Source organism: Manacus vitellinus, unplaced genomic scaffold, assembly GCF_001715985.3.
Source record: "Manacus vitellinus isolate BGI_N305 unplaced genomic scaffold, ASM171598v3 scaffold_13_pilon, whole genome shotgun sequence".
Taxonomy (NCBI): domain Eukaryota; kingdom Metazoa; phylum Chordata; class Aves; order Passeriformes; family Pipridae; genus Manacus; species Manacus vitellinus.
This window is the reverse complement of record NW_021938999.1, coordinates 16,501,791-16,525,878: the sequence shown is the minus strand read 5'-3', so window position 1 is coordinate 16,525,878 and position 24,088 is coordinate 16,501,791. Positions and strand designations below refer to the sequence as shown.

Below are 24,088 nucleotides of genomic sequence, written 5' to 3'. Positions count from 1 at the left end.
CATGGGCTCTGTGTACACTTTAGGTCAGGCTAGCAAACCTTACTGGAGCCAAACTTTGCATCCTTCCCCTGCCCTTTTCATACCCTTTGCCTCGTCACAGTTTTCTGTCCCCTAGGTTTTCCCCTGTCTTGCTGTGCTCCTGGAGGGCTGTAGTCCCTTGCTGCTGGCACATCTGGCTGGGGCCAGCTTGGGTTCTGTCAGTGGCTCAGATGCAGAGCTCCTGTTGGACACTGTGCCAGTCACTCATCTCTCCTCTGACGTATTTTATCCGTTTCCACCACATGCTTTTCAGGGAAAAGGACAGTCTGTTACTCTTTGTCATTACCCACTGTAGCACAACACAGCTCCCCTGAGGTTCAAGGCACCATATGCTTCTTAAAAATACACAGTCACTTTGATGTGCCCTCCCATTCCTTTGAGCTCACTTTACCCTCCTGTCCCTCCTTCCTCCTCTCTCTACTTTTCATTTAACACCATCTTCCTTTTGGCACTGTAGTCCTTCTTCCTTTCCTCCACGTTCCCCTTGTCCTTCTCCAGGGCTGTGCTGTCCAGCCTTGGGCAGCTGTCCTGGGGTGGAGATGGGGCCAGGACCAGGGGACAGCAAGGATTTATTGAGATGGGTTGAACCACTCTGATTCCTCTCCCTTGTGAGGGAGCAGGGATTTCTGTACCTGATCCTAAGGGGGCAGAGAACGGAACAGAAAAAAGTGGCAGAGCTGTCTAATGAGCTCAGCAGAGGGGACATGGCTTGCAGAAAAGACTGTATGTGCATCAGGAGGGAAACCTTGCTGGAAGGATTGTTTAACATCTGGCTTGCAAAGCCTCATTCCTTGGAGATCTGCAGCCATTTTTTCGCTTTCCCTACTTCTATTTTCATATCTGCCCTAATCTGTATGTTTCCTTGTATATGGTTTTCTCCAGTTCTGTTCAACCCTCTTCCTACCATTCCCATTGGTGTGGCCTGTGGGCTGCTTCACTCCAACCAATGTTCCTAAAGTTCCTTGATTGGGGTGCTCCAATGCAACAATTAATTTCTCTATCTATAATTTGTTTATCTTCTTCTAGAGAGTCTTACAACAAGCCTCAGGAGAGGGATATAAATGATGAATGCAGGTTAATAACACAGGAGCCTGTGGAAAATTACATTAAGATGGCACAGCAAAAAGGGATATAAAAACAACTGAAGCATGTGGTGAAGCCCGTACTATATCAAAATATTTCCACTGGTAATATACATTATAGTTTGTGATAAATAGTCTGAAACTTAAAAGTGATAAAAATTTAATACCTCCAAACTGCTACTGAGAAGAAAGAAGGTTAGGCAAATTATTCCCAGTTGTTACGATAGGTGAAAAAAATAAGCAAAATGGGTAAATTTAATCCTATTTAATTTTAATTGTTCAAAGGCCTGGAGCCTAGCCATGTGTATAAACAAAACTCCCTCTCTCATCAGGCAGAGTGACAGAGACCTCAAGGGAAACAGATTCATCCCAGCCCAGGAAAAATGCTTAAAAAGCAGGGACACTGACTCTCCCTTCACTGGAGAAGACTAATTCGTCTAGTCTTACGTAGGCAGGATGTCTGACCCTTCCAACAGCTACACTTGGGAGCTTCATCCTTCTCAAAGACATTTAAGAAAACCAACCTAAGGTCACTACAGCCAGACTAAGATTAGCAGAACTGTTTGTGGTTTCTGATATTCTGAAAAGGAGGTAAGGTCATTTCTATTTGTTTAATAGCACAGAGTCAGCTCATTGGTTTCTCTAGATGCACTGGAAAGTTTCTGCAAGATGTGAGGTGTTGGAAGCTGAGCTACACTCTCGTACCAGACACTCAGGATGCTCAACAGCCTATATATCTATCTTTGTAAACATTTTGTGTGCCTGCATGACACTAAGGGGAAGCTACCTGTGTGAGCTGATATCACAGAGGGTTTTCAGAATAGCTACCACAAATCTTCAATCAGGTAAACAAACCAGAGGGGCTTTTCCCTCTCATGACAAGATATCATTCTGCTGTAACAGGTTGAAAAAAGCTGTCAAGAAGTGACGTGGAAAGCCACCACATTGATATGGAAAGGGAAATGTGCTTCATTTGTTCCAGTAACAAACAAACAATCAAATGACAGCTGGACACTGTCTTCGGAGCATCATCTGGACAAATGTGTAGGACGTCTCACCCAGCAATCCCAAACTAGAATACCTTCTCTGTCAAGACACAGGCATTGTGGAGATGTAGCTTTCAGGCTGATGGGAAAATGAAGGGAGCTATCTGCTGAACTAAGAACACAAGTAGGGTGTGCCATCATAGGAAGATATGTTTCTATTTAAACATTTCAGCATTAATTCCTGATCCAGTGTTCTATGCAGATGAGACTGCAAAGTGCATTTTCTTTTACCTGTCTTGAGATTGCTCAGTGGAATAACAGTCTGTGAGGCAAAAATAGCTCACAGAAAGAGAAAATGCATTTCCTCAGCGTTATTTGTGTTCCTCACTTGCTACATGTTGAGATGTTTGTTTGCTTCTGTGGTGGGTCTTTGTTGAATATCCAGTGAAGAATTAGCAGTGGAATAGAGATCAAAGGTCTACCCTGCTTAATATCTGCAGCATTTCTCAACTCTCAGAACCAAACTAAACCACACCAAAAAATTATCCAGGAAATAGACTTTCAATTGACTAGACAAAACCCATGACTAACAGGAACAACTAGGCAAAGTCCACAGCTTTGAGTAAATCATGGAGGGGGTCATTGAAATCACAGAGCTCAGATGTATGATACAAGCTGCAGATAAAACTTTATGAGATTACAGTCTTTGCTGTCATCTTAATAATCTTCAACTGCTTGTTCATCTCTATTTGTGGAAAACATGGCCTTAACTCTTTCAATTCATTATGCCTGTCTCTTTTTAAGAAGATAGTAGCATTTTTAATATTCTCCTAGCGCTGTTTTGTTTGACTATGACATATTTATGTCAAAGACAGATGTCCAGTATTATGAGATGTCTAACCTAATATCACAATTTTTTTTAGCACAATTTGACATTAGAACTGAAAAATTTTTAGACATGAGTTCTGTACCTCTATTCATCCATTGACAGTTGGGATTTATTTTAAAAATATGTTAACTCTGGACTGGAGCAGTTTAAGAACAGTTTGGACCTAGTAATATGTGATTCATAAAGACAGTTGCTTCCTGGTTCTGTGAATACTTTTTGACTGATTTAAGCAGTAAATATGTAGCCTGGTGAGACATAAACAAAGGTTTATCTGGTTTATCTATTAAAAAAGCCCCCTTAGTTTATTTAGCTGCAGCTATGATCACAAGAGAGTTAGTACTAGTGGATTTGTGAATTCAGATAGTAGAAAACAACAACTTGGTTTGCTTCCCTGATGTTTATGGTGCTGTAACTCAGAAGTTATTCAGTGAAAATCAATGGAGATAGATCCTTCAATTTTGTGTTGGAGTGACATTTTCCAACTGTAAATACATAAGAAAGGACATTCCTGGACACAGTGGGAATACATTTATATTCAATTTCAATTTTGATAATTCAGTCCTAGAGTAGGAAAAATCAAATCATCGAAACCAATAGTACAACATCGACATCCCGTCAGGTCAGTCCTGGGGACCAGTGGTAGCAGGGTCAGGGCTATGAGCAGTGGCTACCTGTATTGTAATTAGTCCTCTGCCACATTAACAGATATTGATGCAAGGTGTGTAGGATCACAAACCCTGGATACAAGGGTAGAACATGAAGTGGTGAAAAGGTGAAAAAATTTCCCCAGACCCCTGACCTCCAAAGTTAAATACAACCCAGGCTGTAAGGACTGAATGCAGATGGTACATTTTCTTTAGGTTCAGCAGGGGATGTCTTTGTAATTGTTGCTTTTACCCAGTTATGCCTCTCAAAGCCAGAACGACCATCTTGAACTAATAAATAGGACAATTTTAATATGTTAAGGAATGAACCATATTAACCAAAATCATACCTATTGAATAGATGGTGGATATTATAATGGCCTTGTCCTGATCGTGTTAATAGTCCTGTCTTTTGGGGCTATAAGTTAGCTGACTTAGTTAGCAAAAAGAAAGTCTAGCAGGTTTGGAAATTTTGGGGAGACTACGGTACATGGGAATCTCCAGGAAGCTTTGACAGCCCCAGGAAAGAGTTCCCTGAGCTCTAATTGAGCCAGCCTCAGAATAAGAGATACTGCAGAGTGCGACAGGGGAGGAGGAATAAAAGGTAGCTTTGAGGAGGAGAAAGGAGCACATGAGGGAAATCGTGAGAATCTACTCCTGGGGGCTATAAGACTCAGATTCACGCTGGTTTACACAGGAGGGGCAAAGTCTTGCCTTTAATCAGAGAGCTTCAAATGCATGACAGCTTTTAACAGAAGACAGCAAAGGCTAAGGAAAGGAAAGAAACAACTCAACCCACCAGGCAGTGAATTTAAACTAAACTAAAGTCTGATGAACCCTGTCAGGGAATTTGCGCTAAAAAGGAAATTAGGGGACCTAAGGTCTCAGGAGCTCTTGACGTGAGGAGGAAGAGCAGGCATTTGTGATACTGCAAACGCCTCTACATGAAAACCTGGAGTCTAGCAGAAGTCACTTTCTGACAGCATCGCTTGGAAGGAAATGTATTTGCTTTAATTTGTGCAGTGCAACCTCCTCCACACTCAAATCACAGAAGCTCTGAGCCCAATTCAGCTTTATGAACAAGAAGCAGTGTTTTAGTTAAAGAGTGTTAAATTTTTGGCTTAGGAAAATGTTGGTTCAGTCCTTATTATAACCAAGATGAAAGTTATCACATATGCATGGTATGTAAACTGAGAAGAATTTGCATATTTGAATACTTTAATATTGGACGAGAGTGTTGACACTATGTGATGACTGAAAGAATAATTTAATATTTTCTGAAAGGTCTGAAATGCAAAAGTTTCAAATCAACAAGATCAAGATTAACAGTGAGCTTAGACTTGAATGCTTGCCAGGTTTTCTAATAATATATTTTTTCCTCAGTTTAGCACAGTTTTAATTTGGCATCCCTGAAGATAATGGATGGCTAACTCGCAGATCTACTGAGTCTAAAGGCACAGGGGCCATAACTGACCTTCCAGCTTGACCTCTTGTATAATACAAGCAAAGGGACTTTTCTGTATTAATTCCCACTTCAAGTCCAACAGTTTAGCACTAAGACATTATGAAGCTTTGGACTGAGTTAAAATAAAGATCTCTGTAGCCCATGCCTGTCACTATTCAGTCTCTGACAGAGGTCATCACTGTACACTTAAGGAAGCATAAGTAGGACAGTGCAAGAGATCTCCATCAGTAAACTGTTGCTTTCACATGTGGTAAAAAATTAAACCTCAGTGGAAAGGAAAACTCTGAATTCTGGGAGAGAAAATTCCTTTTGCAAGATAAACTTATCGCCAAATAATAAAGATGGCATCTTAGAATCTCACACACATTTTGATTTCCTCCTACTGAGAGTCTTGGGTTGCAGAAAGGTTTCCTTTTTGGAAGAGATGCAGAACATATTCTTGTGGAAATAAATGAGGGAGAACAACCTGGCAAGGATCAGAGAAAAAACAGCAGCACCAGGTTTTCCTCTCTCACTGACATGGCATTTTGTTTGAGGTCACAGAGCAGACTCTGAATAAAATTGTGACTAAAATTTCAATCATGTGAGAAACATGGGCAAAACTGAGCCTGAACTGCTGGAGTCCCACCCTAGGACTTTAGGTGAGATTTCTTTAACCAAACGGTCAGATTATATGGTTCTACATGGTTATCCAAAGGCCCCGTTATATTCCCTTTACAGAAAAAAATGCAATTTTTTTTGTATCTTTCCTTTCTTCCTATAGTAGATATCTAAAATGGGTCAGCTCAGTTACTCCTTAAAAGAGTAATTCTTTTAATCATGAAACATGACTTTCCAAAGATGTGGATCTCTACACTGTGGCTGTCTCTGTCTCCACCTTATGTCTGCCGAGGTAAATCCCACCCTCAAATGCTTCTTTTCCTTGATTTGTACAAAAAATGATCTGGTGGAATGAAATGACCAAAAGATACACCAGCAGTAGTCACAGAAGGGGTGAAAAATGCAACAGATACTTCTTGTCCCTGCCCCACAGAGTCCACAAGCTTCTTTTGAACCCAGGGAAAGCAAGATTATCTCATAGAAAAGGCAATGGAGAGAGACTTCCTGTTTTTTCAGCCATCTGAGTGGGAGTCAAAACTGTTTTTGGTCTTTTAGAGGTACATGAAGTAAATTAAATATTACCTTCATATTTGGTATTACTCACAAGCAAAAGGCTTCAATTTAAATACTTTCATTTGATTTGAAGTGGAAAGGATTACTTGCTCGCTTTGAGAAAGTTTACATGTGGTGTCAGTCTGAAGTGTCTCAGATTAACAGCAACTATTTGGTTAACTGCAAGGACTTCACAGGAAGACTAAATGATACTTGAGACCTAGAGGCAAAACAATTAGCATAGTTGTGCAACCAGTGGAGCCTTTACAGTTGCTTTCCACACACTTAGTTGGGCTGGAGTAACACATGACCCTGAGGGCTCGGGGCACAAGGTTCTCAGCCCTGCAGACAGCAGGAGGCTTCTGGGCAAGAGTGAGGAGAGCACTGCCTACATGCCAGGCACAGATTCAGGGCATATGGTACTCTCTACAGGCCCAAAGCTCCTCCAAGGCACTGTAGTCTTACTTCAGAGGAATGTGCCTGAGCTGAGGAAAAGTACCCTGCTTTGTAATTTCAGGTATTCTTTTCTGCTGTCCCTCTGAAAAAGTCATCATGGATGTTAGACATTAAAGAGGACCAGCTTCCCAAGACATAGGAGGTTAAAAGGAGCTTTCTAGGCAGTCTGGCCACAGTCTGAAGACTCTTAGAAAATTTCAGGGGGGAACGTGGCTTAGAAGCATCTGAAGGATGTCATTAAGTGTCTTCCTGAGTTCTGCAGTGAGTGGGAGGATTAAACAAACAGAGGCCCTAGAGCAGGGCTGACAGTCAGGAATGAGGACAACAGCCACAGAATAGCCTGCATATCTCTGACCACCAGACAATGCCAACCCTTAGTAGAAGGAATATGAATTGACCTCCACTGGCACCAAGTGGAGGTTGAGCAGGAGACAGGAAAATACTATAGCGAAGCTCCTCAGCAAGGAAATACTCCCCAGCCTGAGGTTTAGCCAAGGCTGCTACCTGTAATTGCTTTGCAAGAGAAGACCAAACCCTAGTGAAGAACAATGAACAGGGAGGGTGAAGTGATACCAGTAACTGTTTACTCAGGAAAGATTTTGAACCAATTTTTTTTTTTGGTTGCAATAATCCACTTAGGAAGCACTGTGGCACTTCAAGGAGATCTTATTGATCGTAGCAGAATAGGCCACTAATAGAGAAGAAATTATCAGAGAAAAAGACATTTCTGACATTCTCAATACCTTTTCCATCAAAGCCTTTTCACCAGCAATAGTTCTTTTACTTACGCTCTATTTTATTTTCAAAACAATGTTATTTTCTTCACCAAACACCAAGTCCTTTACTCTAATAGAGTCTAAATATTTTCTTTAATGAGCATAAGAGACAATAATGAATCATGTTAAGCATTCGTTGGAACCATCATGCAAAAAAACTCAATGCCATTTAAAAAACACAATGCACGGGCTGAAATTTGTCATCTCACTAAAGAGCATGAGATTAGTGGTGCTACAATTTAGAATGAAAGCATAATTCCACTGATGAGATTGTCCTTTCCTTTGGAATGCACCCCACTAATCACACAGTCTAAAACATGTCTTATGTTAAGGACCCTAACAGAATGTTCCTATAATGGGTGACAAAATAAAAAAAGAAAAAAAAAAATCTTAGGACTCTCTCTTTTTCATGAGCATTACTTTGAGTCTTTCCAGTGGCAATGAATGTTCCACAGTTTGACAACCAATTCAACAGACTGGAAGCTGTCTCAGACTGAGAAGGGGGCCAGTTTCAGACAACTAGAGAAGACATAGACAGACTGGCCTGAAGCTCACAGTTTTCCAAATCCAATCAACAGTCTCAGGTTCATGACAGAGATGGCCAGACCAGATTGTAAGCAAAGCTGAATCAAGCTGAGGGGGTGGGAAATTAATTGGGATGAAAGGAAAATTTTGGCTTCAGTCATTAGCTAAAGCAAAAATGAACTTAAACTGTAAAAATAAATGTTTAGGCTAGACACTACTGGAAAATAGAGGTACTGAGGCACAGGGACATGCTGTCTGGGAGAGCTGTGGAGTGTCTATGACCAGACGTTTTTAAGAAAAAAGTAATCTTTTTTCAGAAGTGACACAATAATACTGACTCTGCTTTGGGGCAGGAGATAGATTGAATTGTCTCTTCCAGCTTTATTTATGTTGCACAACCCCCATATTTCCTGTATTTACAAGGTAGCGCTGTCCTTGGAGCTTGTAACATTGCAGTTACACTGATTTACACTAGTTGGGGGACTGAGATGTTCATGACTCATGTTCTCATGCTGTCAAGTTCTCAGCAGCTTCCCACTGGTGATGGTCAAGCTCAGAGTCAGAGGGCAGCATCCAGTCTCAATTACATGGGCAAACGAGCATTCCTGGAGGTAAAGCTTTATTGCAATGCAAGGGCTTTGCTGCAAAGTCCTCTCTACTGCTTGAGTAGGAGCAAGGGAAGGAAGCTGGCTGACTTTGAAAACCCAAAACTGCAGATCTTATTGATCTCTTGAAGCTGCTAAATGATGGAAGCGCAGCACACCTGACACGTTGAGCAGCATCGCCAGTTGCTGTAACGTAGACCAGCTCTGTTGACTTTGTTGATAATTTATCACAGTCTAGTCTTTGACCCACTGAATCCTGAATTAAATTTTTATACATTTGTGAACTATTTATTCTGTATGAAAAATCAATATCTTTTTATTGTTCACCTGATTTAGGATGGATAAAAGGAATATTTCAGTATTCTCCAGGGTCAATGTAGAGAGGCCTTGAATGATGAAAGATATGGTATCTTTTGAATAGAAGAAAAATTTCAGGGTAGAAAGAGTGCAATTTAGGCTAAATTTCTTTTCTATCAATGATATGAATAATGCATTTTTTCACTACCTCATGACAAAACATAATGTCTTTTTGGAAGACAACATCTAATTCTTTATCTCTCTTTAAGAAATAATTATTAATTTTGAAAAAACTTTCTTTCTGAATTTCTTTGCATTTTGTAAGAGCCATAAAACCTCCAAGGACTTATTTGAATTTCAATCCTCTCTCCCATTTTTATTAAAATATACTATAACCCTGCTTCAGTAATTAACATGAAGATAGGACTCTTAGTCTAAAAACTGAAATCTCTCATTTATTTCAAATTTTCCTTAAGTATACTTTTGATTAAATAATTACTGAACAGCAGTATTAACAATTTATCTATGGTAGGGAGAATATTACAGATTTCTTACTGATGTTGCTGCAGTTTATGCTTTTGCCATTGCCAGTGTGTTTTATGAGTATTTATTAAAGATGATGCCTTGAGTTAATAACATAAACTACCTACTAGTTTCATAATCATCACTGCAGTGCAGAAAGCTTTAGAGTTACAGTAGTTCTGCATTGACGACGTCAACAGATTTACTGCATTCATTTCCTTATGCAAATATTCCAAAAACATACATAACTTTATAACCTTATATAGTGCACTGCCTACACACACGAGTATCAAAGCCTATGAACATGCAGAATAGACTTTAAAGTTGATAGCACAAGTTGTGCTGTTCCTTCCTTTCTTGTTTGTCTACTGTCCTAATGTTAGAACTCTTTTCATACTGGGTTTTGTAGGTACACTTCTGCACAGTCCCTACAGTAAAGGGTGGGACTGCTCATGGTCTTTACCTGACAGACTATGTGGCTGGCTGTGCTCAAGACACTCATAGAGTCTGCATGTGAACTAAGCAGAGACTTGTTATGCATTCTTGCTCTCTATACATACATGATTTGCCCTTGCACGGCAGAATTTGCCTCTCTCTTGCAGGACAACCTTGTTTGCTCCTGAAATGTGTCCATTTTTTCCCCCTCTTCCCCAAGAGAAGCATGGTGCTGTCTGCTCTGACTGCTGCACCTCACCAACTCAGCAGTGGAGGCTCTGCTTAGCTGGCAAGTGTCTAGACTGCAGCAGAAGAAGAAGTTTGAAACACTGAGGCCCTGGGATAGGAACCCTCAATTATGTCACTTAGAGAAAAAGAGGGTTAGGAGGGACCCTGAAATATCTTGATCTTCCTTTGCTATTACCCAAGTCAAGATCAATTTTACTTATGACTTATCTACTTGTTTAGCTTGTTTTTAAATACTTTGGTGACAGGAATCTTCTAGATTTCCCAGGAGTTTAATTCTGTTTTTCCCACTCTTTAAAATAAAAAGCTTTTCATAAGGTCTAGTCTTCTGTGAGACAACTTAAGTCTTTTACTTACCTGTGATAAATCTTTTTTTCACACAACTCTTCATGTGGATATTCTCTGCACTCTGAAAGATTTATGTTCCTTCTAAAAACATAATTCTCAAAACTGGGAACCATACTCCAAAACTGTCCCTACTATTGTTGAGTAGAGATTAATGTTTACATGCCAAATCTTGAAGACAATATTCCTATTTATTAATCCCAGTAGGAATTTTCCCTTTTCCACAGCAATATGATACCATGATGTTGAGTCATGCTCTGCTTCTGAGCTTCTCTAGCCTTAGATCCATTCCTGTTGCACTGCTACCTGGCCTGTTCATCATTTCTCATATTTGTGGCAATACCTGTGTGAATAATTTTATGGTGAGTCTATTTCCCTCCAGGAGTTATTTTGGGAGCCAGAATCTGACAATATTAAAGTGTAACTAATCTGAATAAGAATTGCTTTTTGGAACTCAGAAGACATGATAATCAAGTTAGTTACCAATAACTCTCTGTCCTCTACTTATCTGGCAAACAGATAGTCAATTACACATCAGAATAATGTACAAACCAATGCAGAATAGCAGTCACCAATCAGCAATTAATTTTAGAACAATTCTTTTTGGTCAGGTACAGTCAGGACCACTTTTATAGAACACTGTATGGAATTATGTATAATTTTGCAGAATAATATGTCTTAATTAATCATGAAGAGTATCTGGAATCAATACAGATGGAGAATGCATTCACTTTAATCTTATTGAAGGAATTTAAGTTTTATTTTAGGAAAAGAGCAGTACAGAGAGTTCCAGTTACATCTTGAAGTCCTTCTGCTACTGCTGTCATGGAAGTTTTGCTTGAGAAAGGACTATAGGATGCAAGACCTGCATTTCAAGTGAATTTTTTTTATTAACAAATAAACACAGGTGAATTAATACATGAAAAATAATTTTGGCAGGGATAATAATGGAAAGAGATAGAAAGAATATTGAATGGATTAGCAAACCTAACTGGTCTTAGGTTGCCTAATGCACCATTAGCCTAGTGCTTAATTCCTCTCAATCCATTCGTCTTTGCAGCTCTTACTCTCTACAGATAAATGTGGATCATTCCAAACGTGCTTTTGTTTTTGAAACAATTGTATTAGTATTTAACTGTAATCATTGGCATGGAAACTGTGTCATAAATGGGAATGGACAAAAATGGGACATGCTAAAGCACCTATTAGCTAGTGCTTAAAAAAAGTGTTCAAAAAACCTCACAGCACTCTAAAATACAACTGTGATGAGTCCTGCTGATTAAATATAGATGACTCTTTACATGGAAGCTGTTTTTTTAAGGTTTTGGGAACATGCTGTTGACCATTCAATAAGTGGCATTACAATGCTAGGCCCTGCTGACCATGATCAGGAAGTGCATCCTAGGTACTTGATTTATTTATTATGATCTATGTTCAAGAGACAACATATCAGATTAGTGTTCAAGATTGCTTTGTTACTAGTGGAGGGGAAAACTCATCAAGCTGCATCCCATGGGTTGCCTGAAGGTGTCCCTCTGTGTGTCTCTATCCCAGACTGTAAAAAATTCTCTCACATGGAGACCAATGTTCCCTTTCACCCAGTACATCCAAGGAGTGCTTATTTGGCAGTCTCAGTGTGACCAAGTTAGACAGAGCAAAGGGACTGTTCTCATATATAATGGCTTGTGCTCTGGTGGAGTCACACCACTTAAATCTTCAAAGCAGCTGCTTACCTGTTCAGTGGGAATTGAAGGCTTGGAAGTTAATGGTCAGGAACTAATGAGTTGGACTGGATGTGTTTTAATTTACTGAGATGTATTAAAACAGCATGTTGATTAGCTTGAAGGCTAGAAGGGACATTTTTGTTGCAATGTTAAGGTGCTCCATGAATTACTACAGATGCAAAAGCTTTTTTTTCCCTTTCTTTCTGAGGTTTTCTTTTTTTTTTTTTTTAGTAGTAACTAATACTCTCTAATGTATGAACCTTACAGATGCAAAGGGTTCTCTAAGGAGCCTTTAGGGCAAGTACCTGTGGTAGCTTCATTAGGACCTCTCTGACATTATCCATGTCCTGGACAGTTTGGGAAATGTTCTAGACTGACCAGGGAAAAGTTTGAGCCTTAATAAAAGAAAAATTAAACAAGCGAGGCACAAAGTGTATCTTGGGGGCATGAAGTTCTGGATTCTTGCCTAATGTCACATTCATCAGGCTTAATGTAGATGAACTCTGTGTGGGTTTGCCAGCAGCAAAATCGAACACCTCATTTGAGACCTCCTGGTGCATTGCTCTGTGGTTATGCTCCTGAAAGCAAAAACAGCTTCTGCCTTTTCATGGACCCGCAGCTGGAATACCCAAATGAATACGAATTCCACATTTGTATCCATCGCTCAGCTCTGCAATGTTCTTTGATACATTTTATGCTTGGAGTTGGTCTGGAGTCTTCCCTTCTAGAAACGCTTCTGGGAGCTTTTCTTTGACTTGTGGACAGTCAGGCTTCTGGCTGAAGTTAGTGACCATGATGGTAATTTCATGCTAAACATGCTAAATCTGTGTCATGCTGAACGTGATACACGCTAGACAATGCAGCAGCCAAGCATCCCCTTTCTATAGCAATGACTAAGCCAAGAGAAGTCATTGCCCATACAGATCCTTCTGGCAAAGACAAAGCAACAGGTTGTGCAAACTGCCTAAAAAATTTTCTTCTGAAGTGTTAAGGAGGACTTGTTTGGTTGGAGTGGTATGTGGTTGCAAACTAGAAATGACCACAAGCCACCAAGAAAAAATGTAGCAAATTGAAAGGCGATGGGACAAGGACATCACTATGGCTCCGTGCAGCTCCTCAGGGCTCCTTGGGCAAAATGCTGACTGGAGTGAGGCTTGAAGCATAGAACAAATGAATAGTACAAGGGATTTCTTTGAGGAGTGTTGTATTCAAGACAGGTGAAGTCAACCCATACATTGGCTGTACTCATCTTTTGGGTAGGAGTCCAAACGGGCTACTGGAGAAGGTCAAAAGGAAAGCAGCAAGAATAACAAGAGATTGAAAAAAGCAAATGGCAAAAAGAAAAGCAATTATTTCACTGAGTCAAGAGGAGATGACTGAGAGGAACATTACATAAATGAACGTTAAACAGCTGAAATCTAATCCCTTTGCACCATAAAAGTCTGGAATGGAAAGGAAAGTACTAAATTGCTTTGAATTTCCATAGCAGAGAGGATAAGAGTGATAGGCTCTGTTGCAAGAAGTGGGATTTAGTTAAACTTTTGGAGACCTTCTGTCCATAAGAACAATGAAGCACAGACATATGCTGTTGCAGGAGGCTGGGAAATTTCTGCCATTGCAGATTTTAAGGAAATCATTCAACAAGTATTAGTTAATGAAGATTTAAAGACAGTTTATGCCATCTTTGGAGGGGGAGATGGATCAGATCAAGTCCTTATTGGTGTCATTATCTGTGGAACTATAAATGCTGTGTTCAGGCAACGAGAACGTTGTGTACAATCTTTGAAAATGAGGAATCTTACATAAAAAGGGCCTCTTTCTATCATTTCCACCCTGATGGATACTGCACTCTTTCAGGATAAGTTCTAATTGGAACCTTGTGCCTTTGCCAGGAAATCACAGGGACTAAGAAGCCCTATTACTCTCTGTAGCCTCTCCCTGCACATTGATTTAAGGTATTTAGGTATAAATGGGACTATTTATCTGCATTCTTCCCTAAAACTGGTGAATGTGGAATAGACAGGCAGATTGAAAGATTATATGGAGACTTGACTTCATCTTACCTACTGGACAAAATAACTACATTTTAGGGAGCAGGAGCAGTTCCCAGAGATAAGCAGACAACAGGGCACTGCTGGATCACACCACTCCCTGATACTGCAGTTGCTGTAAGCTTCAATTTACATTTCACCCTTTGGCCAAAAACCTGGAATACAAGTTTATATCCCAGCTCCCTGGTGTTACTTCCAGACTAGATTTTTATTCTTTTCTTCATAGTGAATAATGCCACTAGGAATATGTTTATCTGAGCTTGATACTTAAGGTATTAGCATTAATCTCTAAGATTTGTCCTGGATCTCTGCTTCTGGGAAAAATCTTGGTTAGATGACTGATATTATCAAGAAATTCATAGTCCTTAGAAATCTCAGAAAGGTCAATGAAACAATAAAAATAAGTCAATTTTCCCCTATTCATCAGAAGTCTCTAGTGCTGTTGAAGTGCCCGATATTACCAATTGTCTTTTAGTCTCTGAAACTGTTAAAATAAAGACACCTTTCCCACATTTTCCTTCTCTGCCTTTCACAAGTTCTTGAGGTTCTTTTAACCTCATTCTCCCCTCTTTGTTTGCTTAGAGGATCAAAGCTTTTTTATTTATTTCTTTTTCCTCACAAACAGTTTCTGGAGTGTTAAAAAGCACCACCAGTATACTGAGTTTACATTACAAACAAGTTAAAATTCCCAGTCTTTCAGAGCTTTTCTCCTAGGATACCAAGGAAAGCAAAGTTCAGCTAAACTGCACAATTAATTGGAGATCACTTCTGAGTGAAGAAGAAAAGGTTGCTTGAAGGGGAGCTATTCTCTTCTTGGAGATTTAAAGTCCACTTCAGAAAGCAAAGATGCTATTCTCTGAAAGTTATCTGATTTTATTTGTATTCCTGGACCTACTCTATTAGGTTATCTTCCCTTTTCACTCATAAAATCATCTTAATGAATCAACTGTGGGACTGGCCATAAGTAAATGTATTCTTATTGACAGTCACGTTGACAAGGAAATGAATGAAAAAGACATGGGTTGCATGTTGTTTTTGCTGGAACAGCAGTGAGGTTTGTTTTGCTTTCATGACCCTGAGACAGGTAATTTATTTCTTGATTATGAAGAAAATGCTCTTTTTTTTTTTTCTGAGGTAAATATATTTTATAATAACGGTAAGATAAAGAAACATGTGGTATATAGTTTAAGAGCATTTGGCTAAAACAGACTTCAGTGTTGGTTTACCATTCCAACACAATTGCTCTCCTTTTTCTTAACTTCCAAGAGCAAAGACTGGCCTGATAACTCAACCTGGCGCATCAGTCAATGTAGGATGGGCTCACACCTGTCTAAGAAAATGCACTGTCTGTTGATCTCATTGTCTGTAATTGTCAGGGCTCTTCTAAAGCCGTGATAGCTGCAAGGAAGAGAGTGAGCAAGCACAATTAAGAGATTACAAGGGAATACACTGAAACAGTTGCATGGTATATGTGACAAGTGTACTTCAGTGTGTTCTTACAGTGTTTGGAAAAAAAATCTAAGAAGATTCCTACAAACTCTGTAAATTTCCTAGTAAAATGTAATTTCGTGGACAAATATTTCACAATAAGGAAAACAAGATCCTTATTACTGTCTATGCAAATAATGTGCTGTAATATCCAGCGAGCATTGTAAGGTATCCTTTTCATACAATTTAATCCAATACTACTACTTTGATGTCCCATGTGAGTGTTTTCTTTCCCCTGCTTTTTACAAGGCAAAGTTAAATACTGGTAAAATATGTCTGTTATAAGGTAAAATCAAGATGTTTAATTTGTTGCATACAGAAACACCCAGAAATTTTTCAATGGAACCAAATGAGGTGTCAGTTGACACCTCATGAAGTTGTCCTTCTGACTGATGAAGGTTAGTAAAAATGCCACTAAAAATCTATGATAAAAAGTGAAGAAATCCATAGCCATATTCTAAATTAATGAGACTTAACACTCAAATACATACACAATGTCACCAAAAATTATGATGATGCTTTTTGAAAAGTCACTTGTTATAGCAAAACCAATTATATTTTTGCATAAAAATATGATTTTTTTAAATTATCTTGCAGATAAAGATACTTTTAGACATTTCCTATCTATGTAAGCTTATCCAAACAAACTCTTTTAACACCTTAGAGCTGAACCCTACGTGTCTTACAACACAATATCTTTATTTTTCTTTTTACCTCCATTCTTTTGATTATTATCTGTTTTCTCTTGTCTTGAAAATACACAGAAATAAGGGGGGGAAAATAATCATTCTATGATTTCTGAAATATCCCCAAAATTTGCCTCTTGATTTTTATCAAATCTCTGGCTATGTGACACTAACAGCAGGGCAGCCAATTTCTGCTATGCATTGCAAATGTAATATTTTCAAACACTAACAGAACAATGTCTCCTCGTGCTTTCCTGATACTTTCTTCACTGGATGATATGACCACTCTGAATGAAATTCATAATAACAAAATAATATATCCTGATTATAAAGCAATATAAAAATTGCTAGGCAATAAGTACTGGATCAAAAAATATCTCATCCAAAAATCTCCCATAAAACATACATGAAGAAATGTTCGCTCAAAAACAGCTGCAAGTGTCTCATCATGAAAGCACGGCACATACAAACTTTGGACAGTATGGGATCTAAGGATACTTAATCACAGCTACATTATGAAAAATGGACAACCATCCTGATGCAGTGAGCTGTACATTAAATTGTCCAAGGTCAACAAGGTCAGGAATGGTCCAGGAGCCTCTCAAAGAACACACTAGGTCCTTAAAGGGCTCCGTTCCTCACCAGGGAGGAGGAGTGTATTTAGTCTGAATTCCCACAGCAGAGGACTAGGCTTACTGGAAAATTTCTGCACCATCTCAGCCCTTCTGTTACGTGTCTGTGGAGCAGGGAGCTATATCACTGATGAAACAATATTTAGGAATTTTTAGGAATGAAAAAATTTAGTAATACATTTAGGGATAAATTTTAGGAATTTAGGTATGTGACAATATCTTTTAAGATTTTTAAACACTTTTCAAATGGTGTCCCACCCTATACTTCATAGATTGATGTAATGGTCATTAGTTTGATCACACAGTATTAAACAACTGTTGCAAACCACTGAAGTCCCTCAGCGTTAGATTTGGTACCTGACACACTAGTTTTGCTGGAAGAGGTTTACAGTCTCTCGTCACAGTCACACAGCCCCTTGTTGCCCATTTATCTCAGGCAGCCTCTTTACAGGGCTAATTCCAGAGAGGAATCCCACTACTGCCAAATCTCAGAGTCGGTGAATGCCTGCAGCATCCTCCTGCACAGACTGCAAGGCAGTGCTTCAGTCAGCCTGACAACATGTGCAGTTGAGGACCAGCCACCACAAAACAAAGAGGCTGAGGCTTTGCAGAGCCCCAGATTATGTAGTTGTGTTAACTTCTCCAGATGCAGCATTTAGGTAACATAAAAATTGTCCCTGGTTTGAGTGTGGGCTTGTTAGTGGAGCTTTTCAGGGGAATGGAATCTAATGTGTAAGCTTACTGTATTTCTCAGCTGAGGCTGCTTTCAGTCACTATATCTTGGACATTTTCTTTTCTATCAGCATGTCATCTTCTAGATAAAGATTTTTCACAGTTTTCAGGTTCCCTTCAGCTCTTTTTCTCTGGCAATCTCAGGCCCTGCCTCCTCCTCTGTACCAGTGGGAGGTGACTTCCCTGTACCACCCACCCCCTCTGTTCCTCTTTCCTTTTTTTATTGGCAATCTTTGCTTCCAGCCTTTGTCTGTGCTTTTTCTCTGATGTCATGATTTCATTTTCCCCCGTTTTATTCTTCACTTTGTCCTCCTCTCAAGTACTCCTCATTTTCTCAAGAGCAGTTCTGCTTCTTCTTACCTGTGTACTCTACCTCCCCTTCTCAGTACCCCTTCTTTCAGATACACTGTTGCTTAAGGGGTACTCCAAGCTAACATATTCATCCTTCTTTTCATGAGAAAATAATCGTCCCACTAATTCTCCTATGGTTCTGACCTATGAATGTGCTGACTTTTTGGTCAGTCACTTAGCTTTTGACTTAATTCTTCCTTGTGTGCACTTGCTTCGTTTTCCTTTGGAATCTGACAATGTCTCCATTGACTTCATCATCTTCATCTACCTTACAATCTCTTCTTCCCACAACTGAGTTATCATTTAATTTATTTTTCTTCCAGCTTGAATACTCATTTGAATATCTTCACTTATCTTTTTTCCTTTTCTATCAAGCTCTTTTCTTATTATTATTTTTCTCATTTTGTCTCATAAAAAAGTATTTTCCTCAACCTTTTCTTTTTTACTTTCACAACTTTTTTCCTTCTGTATTCACTCTTCTAATGGAGAATTTCCACCAAGAATCCACCAAGAGTTTACTCCAAGTTCCCATTTCAGCCATGAAAAGTTTATCAACCATTCCTTCAGCACACACCTTGCTTGATGTGTGTTTCTTATAGTTTATATACTTGTGATCATACTGTATCCCTTTGTATGCACCAGGAAAGTGACTTTCAAGGTCAGGGTCATCAGTACTATCAAGTTCAAGCCAACTGCCAGACCTTAAAGCACTCTGAAGTAAGGCTCCCTCAGTAACTGGGGTTAAGACCGTGCTTTTTCGTGTGGATAAGTTGGGTCTTAGATGGTTTGGAAAAGCTGCTACTCTGCTTCTTAGGTTTTTGGGAAAACCTGTTGATTTATGTGAGGAGCCCATATGTTCCTATACAAGCAGTACAATTCCTGATTACATAAATGCTCCCATAATCTCAGCATAGCTATGAAAAAAAAGCGTGATAATAATTCCGACAACATCATTTCATATTTGAGAGGATGAATATGAGACAAAAACAACATACTTCTATAGCCTATTTCTGAGGGGTGTAATTTCCTGTTGCTCTACTAAATTCTCTTCTTTTTGACTTTAATAGGTTCACAGCAATTTAACCCTCATAAAAATTTTCTGCATTACTTTGAAAAGGCTGGAAACAAGACAGCATATTTCTTGCAGTATTTTTGAAAATCTGCACATCCCTGAAACAAAATGTCTGAAAATCTCTTAAGATAGTAGATAACCCAATCCATTTAGGTTTCACAGTGGATTCTGGGCTTACCTGAAGAAAGAGGCAATTGCATGAATCTGCAATAGTTAAAACACTTCTACCAATGAACTGTGGTTTTGTCTCAGTGGAAATACCTGACAATTGCACTGAGGCTGTTCCCAGGCATCATTGTGCCTAGGAGGAATTCTTAATTTTTTTGTCATTTTATTCCTACTAGTAAATTAAACTCAGAATTTTCAGCCAATCTGTATCTTTGTAAAATGAAACGGGTTCCAGATTTTTCTGCCAGTTTAGGGCTGGATTACCACAGTGAAAGTTGTCTTGCTAAGTTAGTAGCAAGAAACAGTCACAAGCAGAGACTTAAGAAGATGGTACCAGCCAAAGGATACTACACTCCTTTCCTGCCACCTTTGGATCCCAGGTCCACCACAGTTGAGCTCTAAACATTCAGCACTGGCTGCAGGGACAGAGTGGCTGATTATCCCTTTGGTTACCCCTTCTTGGTACCTGTGGATACCCCTCCATTGCAAATGCAACACAGTCGGGGATTAAAGCAGAGCTTTATTCTCCACACTAGTAGAGAGCAAGAGGACAATCTTCTCTTTAACTCTCTGACGTGGAATACATTCTTGATTAAGCTTTAAACCAGCTCTCAGTTTTATATCAATAAGCAGAATCCCCCCCAACAGTCAATATTACATGATCTCTTCTTCACAAGAGCTTATGTAGCTTACCATAGTTATACATATTCCCACACAAACAGTAGTGCTGTCTGATCCTGGAGTGTGTCAAACGCCTTGGTGTTTTTCTGTGGCATCCTGAGAGTGATTTTATCAATGACAAAAATTCATACTACCTAATCAATAACTATAGTACAACAAGTTGGGGCAAACAAGGTGCAGAAATCCTGATAAACATTTTATAGGGCTTTAGAAACAGCTTTCAAAAACTGATAAGAGAATGAACTCCCTTCAGCAGGATGCTGTTGGCAAGTTTAACAGCCTCATACACAGGATCTCACACCCTGTGAAAGCTTTAGGTTGGATTCTCCAATCACACTGCTAAACCAGGCTCCTGGTGGATGCACACTTCATGTGTCCACCAGATTTAAAGGTAAAATTGCAGTTTGACTCAGCATAAACAACATTAGAACCAGGTCATTCATGTTTTATAGGATTCTAAGTGGGACTATGTGACTTACAGCATAATGTATGTTCTGTCAGACACTTCCATGGGCGAGTTGTGTTAGCACAAGACATCCAAATAGCTCTTTCTTTAAATACCAGTATGTCTCCCTACACTGTCTTCATTTCCAAATTTGGCTCCACTTATGTAACACAGACCACTGAACTGAATGATAGCATTGTTTGTATTGTATTTCTTTTATTTTGTCTTTCTAGTCTGATTTAGTACTTTACTTTGTCACATTTATTTAACTATAAAAGCATTATGTGAATCCAAGATGATACTTTATCCCTGCATCTTGCTCTAGATCCACTCTTTCAATGATAAAATTAGAATCTTACTCCTAGACAAGGTGTCAACATTTGCCTAAAAAAACTTTATTCCCTTATTTGTAGAAGCTTGTAAGTAGGTCATCAGCACAAGTAACCCAGGCAAACATCAAGAGTGATTAGAAAAGCATCTTGGCTCCAGGATGAAAGTCTAGTTTTAGTGCACTTGATACCAATGCCATTTTGCTTGGTTTAAAGTTATAGAACAGTAAAGCAATTGGTGGATTTTCTATTTTGAAGTTTTATTTTTTATATATAATGCAGGGCTCTGGAAATAATGAGAATTGCAGTGGACAGCATCAGTCTTAAAAAAAACCCAAAGTCCAAAACCAACCAAACAAAACAACCCAAGAAAAAAGCCACAGAAATTGAAGTATGATATATTCTAGTGAAGCACAAATTAACTTGCATTGCTCTTCAAATAATCAGTTCATTAAGAAGGATTTGCATGAATTGTTGCTGATTTCACTCAAAGGATGAACATCACAAAAGTACAATTTTTCTATTACGTTAATTGTGAATAAAAGTAGTTAATGTGCAATTTTCCCCAATATAACCTTAATTGTGAATAAAAGTAACTTAATATGTAATTTTGTCCAATATAACTGAGGAGCTGCATTTTATCGTAATACATTTATCAACATAAATAAGAGCAGAAGAAGTCATCATGATTTAGGTGCATTTGAAGAAAATGAAAAAAGTAATTTTCCTAAAATATGTATTGCATCGGGGGGGTTGTGTGCTTTTCAAATTGTTTTCATGCATATTTAATCAACGTGAGACCTATACTTATGCAAGTTGAAATAGGTACCAGTCTGTGTCCCAGGCTGTTCTGTTTTACAGTTTTCCAATTGAGATTTTTTTTAAAGCCGATATAATTAATGATTAAAGGAAATAACTAAAATAATCTTCAGCAGGTGGTATAAACTGGGAAAAAACCAAGGAACTCACAAACTACCAGCAAACCCTTAGTTCAGTTCAGTGCAGTATTGGTGCGATGCCTAGTTTTTCAAGAATTGCTTGGGTTTTACCAAGATTGCTGAAATACAGAGGTGGATACATAAAATGATTCATTGAAATACTGAAACACTACAATAACCTGGGAGGATAAAGCCCTCAAAATCCAACACACCCTCCAAATCCTACCTATACACTGGCATAGAAACATACTTTCTCACACCCACATGTGTATTTTGGCAGAGATGTGTGCCTGGCACACAGAGAGATGGAAGGTAAGTACCCACACACCTCTAGGTCTACAGAGGGTTAGATAAACACCATCTAGGAATAGAAGCACAATCCTATGAATCTGTACATATAATACATCCACATGCATCCGAGCAAACACATAAGCATGGATATACACACCCACACACCCAGAGACACGGGGACATAGGCAAGGCACATGCACAGACACAGACAGCTCCATAAGTACACACATATACCTACACAGCTGGCTGCATACTCACATGGACAGACAGATATACGAGCATGTGTGTGAGGGAGAGTTTACACTGGCTCTGCTAATTTCTCCTTCCTTTTTGAAGCATTCCAATTTTAGGATCCTGGAGTGAGTCAGGTCCCTTCAGGGGAGATATTCCCAGAGGAGCAAAGCACTTCCAATTTCTTTAACGTTCCCCACCTCTCTCTCGCTCTCTCCCAACAGCAGATCCAGGGAGATGAGCTGGGCACCCAGCACGGCTCTCCCAGATGCTGCCTTGGCACTTTCCATCCCAGCTTAAGGAAGAGTATAGGATGGCAAGCTTAAGATCTCGCCACTTCACCCCCAAAGTCTGCAGGAACAGGAACCTCTGGGCAACATCTGGACACAGCTCCTTTCTGCACGCTCCCCTCACCTCCCCATGCCCCCTCAGCTGTGGGACTACAGGGATCCCCCTGTACCCTACCTGTCCTCTGCAGGTGTGAAAACCCTTGTCCCCCTCCCCCCTTCCCCCTTTCTCCTGGCCCCTCAATCCCATCAGTAAACGTCTTCGCAATCCGCCACTCTAAACTTTTTCCCGGCTGCAAAATCCGCAACCCCCCGGGCAGCGGCTACATCCAGCCCGGAAGGCAGGATGGGGCGGGAGTGGGTTGCAGGGACCCGGGATGCAGGGATCAAGGTTGCAGGGTGTGGGATGGAAGGGCTGATATGAAAGGACCGGGATGTGGAATACGGGGATGTGAGGACCGGGATGCACGAATCTGAGACGCAGGATGCAGAGATCAGGATGTGGGATGCAGGGACCAGGACACCGGATACCGGTGCCCAGCTCCTTACCGTGCAATGAGGGTAGGTCCTGGCGAGGGTCTCCAGCTGCTCCCGGACATCGCGGGCCTCCCGATGTGCTCGTTAAACATCCACCGGGGAGTCTCACCCCCCAAACTTGTGCGAGCTGCTTCCTCTGGGAACAATCACCCTTTCTCCCCCTCGCCTTGGATCTGATCCCGATGGAAACTCATCAAGCGGTCAGAGGTAAGGCTGTGAGGGAAGGAGAAGAGGAGCGGGGGCAACGGGACAGAGAGATTGCGATCACCAAGCGATGATCCCCTTCCTTTCCCCTCTCCTCTGGAGCACCCGCTTCCCGTTCCTCTGACCAACTTTGGCTCTGCTTGGCCAGGCAGCGCCTGGGACCGGCGCTGTGAATTGGGGTCCCTTTTCGCAGCCTGACATCTTTCTAGATTTCCTCTCCTTTCTGGGCAAAGGGGATTGTCGCAAAGCTTTAAATTAGGAGGCGACCTAGAGTTACAAAGACAGGGAGTGGGAGCTGCTGGCGTTCGCAGACCGCCTCCCCCGGCACTAGGCTGCGCGGAGGGGCAGGCTGCGCCTTATCCCTACCATTTATTAGTTGACTGCGCTCCTAGTTCTCACTGTGGAGCTGGCTATCGCTCCTGGCACGGCCGGGAGCGGGATTGTGGCAGGAGCCCTCGGAGGGAGGAGAGCCCCATGCTGCGGGGCTCCCCGCGGTTGTTTAACTGCGCCGGCAGCGAGGGCAGGAGCGCAGCCCGGTCCCGGGGGGGAGGACAGGGGTGATGGGGGGGGACGGGACACGGGGACGCTGCTGTCGCCTGGCAACCCTGCATCCCTGCCCCGAGCATCCCTCCTCTAGCGCCCTGATTGGACGGGGCCGCGGTGGCGGGGGGAGGACACACACACGCCCCTTCGAGGATGCTGCGCCCCGGCACTGCGACTTGTCGCATCCTCAAAAAGCCGGGAGCGGGCAAGGGGAATACGGAGCAGCGGGGAGAG

At 40.5% G+C, this 24,088-nt stretch overlaps 1 protein-coding gene across 1 annotated transcript in view; it reads right to left on the bottom strand.

Annotated features, from left to right (window-relative positions):
- The window catches only part of GRM3 (glutamate metabotropic receptor 3), a 104,728-nt gene extending 80,898 nt beyond the window's left edge, over positions 1-23,830 (bottom strand). The window contains exon 1 of the mRNA XM_008921552.3: positions 23,120-23,830. The gene's annotated coding sequence lies outside the window, so the exon portion shown is untranslated. The remainder of the gene's footprint in view (positions 1-23,119) is intronic.
- Positions 23,831-24,088: the final 258 nt, after the last annotated feature.